Source organism: Phoenix dactylifera, chromosome 6 (assembly GCF_009389715.1).
Source record: "Phoenix dactylifera cultivar Barhee BC4 chromosome 6, palm_55x_up_171113_PBpolish2nd_filt_p, whole genome shotgun sequence".
NCBI lineage: Eukaryota > Viridiplantae > Streptophyta > Magnoliopsida > Arecales > Arecaceae > Phoenix > Phoenix dactylifera.
In genome coordinates this window covers 16,825,068-16,827,119 of record NC_052397.1, presented here as the reverse complement: position 1 = coordinate 16,827,119, position 2,052 = coordinate 16,825,068, and the positions used below count along the sequence as shown (strand labels likewise).

The 2,052-nt window shown below is 45.6% G+C and overlaps 1 long non-coding RNA gene across 1 annotated transcript; it reads left to right on the top strand.

Moving 5' to 3' along the window:
* The first annotated feature begins 970 nt into the window (after positions 1 to 970).
* Positions 971 to 2,052, top strand: LOC120111123. Its single transcript, XR_005512273.1, has 2 exons — positions 971 to 1,092; positions 1,622 to 2,052. It is a non-coding gene; the product is annotated as an uncharacterized LOC120111123 (long non-coding RNA).

Below are 2,052 nucleotides of genomic sequence, written 5' to 3'. Positions count from 1 at the left end.
GGGTGGCGGTCCGTCGGCGGTCGGCATCCTCCGGGGAACCTGCAAAAAGCCGGTGGTCGGGGTTTCCGGTGCCGGCCCTCCAATGCCTAAGTCAGAGAGAGCAAATGTATGGGAGGAGAGGAAATATGTCTCGGAAGTTTTCAGGGTCCAACCCCCCCTCGGATGAAGGGGTTCCTCTTTTATAGAGGGATACTGGATTACCTGTGATGTGACGAGGCGACCGGATTACCGTCATAATTGAGCATGTCGTATAAATTAATGCACGATCGTATGAATTAATGCAGTGCCGTAGGGATCAGGCTGGAGCCAGTGAGTTGTTGTGGTTGATCGGACGTAGCCGAGCGGGTCAGCTGTTTGCCGTGGAGAGCTTGAGATCCATAGATAGCATGCGCATTGATTGTTGAGTGAGCCGGAGATCAGCAGAGGCTATGCGCATTGATAGTTGAGTGAGCCGGAGATCAGCAGAGGCCATGCGCATTGATGGTTGAGTGAGCCGGAGATCAGCAGAGACCATGCGCATTGATGGTTGATAGCAGTAGCAGGGCATGGTCCCCGGTCGAGCTGCAGAAGGATGTGACCGCAACAGATGGGTGGCGAGGTCGGACTTCTGAGGTCGAGGGTGCTGAGGTCGGATGTCTGGGAGTCGAGCGTCTGGCCGAGTGCCGGATCGGGAGCTCTGAGGTCGGGCGCCAGGTCAGGAGCTCTGAGGTCAGGCGCCTTCAGGTCGGGTGCCTCGAGATCGAGCGCCTTCAGTCACGTGCTGGCGATCTGCTCACGTGCTTCAGGGCGATTTATTTTCCCCCAACACGTAGTACCATCAAGTCTTCGATTCAATCCTTTCCAATAGTTTGGATAGAAACAGTCACTGAAAATTTTTACCCTTAGCGTGATGGCAATTCCAGCCACCGGACAAGCCTCTCAAATGCTCCAATTATTGCTGGTAGGTTCCAGGTCACAGTCTCCCCTCCCTCTTTTCCGTCGGTCATTCGCGTTATAAAGAAGGCAACCCCCAACCTGCCCTCCCCGCCAACTACGCTCGAAACCTCACATCCAGAATTAGGATCTGGCTTCAATCTAGGAATGGAGCAAAAGGTTGCAAATTCTCCTCCCTTCAGAATCACTTCTCTATGTAATTTTGAAAGGCTAGCTCATGATGATTTTAACTAATGTCTCTTGTGGATCTCATAATATCATGATCTTTTTCCTAAAGCTTACAGTTATATGTTAATGATAGCATGAAGCTTTGGTGTTCCCTATCATATTTTTATCAGAATAAAACTTATTTGAGGCGGATCGTTTCATCACTCCTGAATCTTTTCTTTCTTTCTTGTTTTGATTAACCTGGCTATGTTAAACTTTGATATAAGTTATTGAGCCTCTCTTTATTAGCTTAAGATCACAATTATTGTTAAATTATTTCTAAATATGTCAGTTGAGGAGGAAAGTTTCGAGCTTGCCTTTTCTTTCTTTTTTTCGTTCCTTCGTTTTTTTTCTTCTTATTCTTTTAATACTCATATTAGCACAACGACATCATCATTTGTATTGCATATTTGTTTTCACATATTCCCAAGCGGAGGTCCTTCATTTTATTTTCACATTTACTAAATAAATCCTATCACAGGTATGGTGCTGTCCGACACCGTGCAAACCACCATGTCCACGACCGTGTCAACCACAAATTTGTCAGGTTTGGTGCTGGGTGCTCTGCTCTAGGGGGTGCCAAGGAGGGTCTTGGTGTGGCACTTGTAGAAGGAACTGCGGATGTGTGCCTTGTTGTACACGAATGCCCTCTGGTGGAACCTAACGCGGAGGATCCTAGTTGATTCTTAAGAAGGATCCTTCAACGTCATGTACCGTCGTGTGATCTCGTGTATGCGTTTTTTTCCTTTACCAAAAAATAATAACAATAATAATGGTGAAGGACGTTAGACTTATATATGGGAGAATAATGTGGAAATAAATTGTTATTTCAGTGCAACATTTTCTTTTGAAATATTGTGTGAAAGAAATATTTTATGTTTTATAATGTGAAGTTTTTTTCTTAGTATTTTA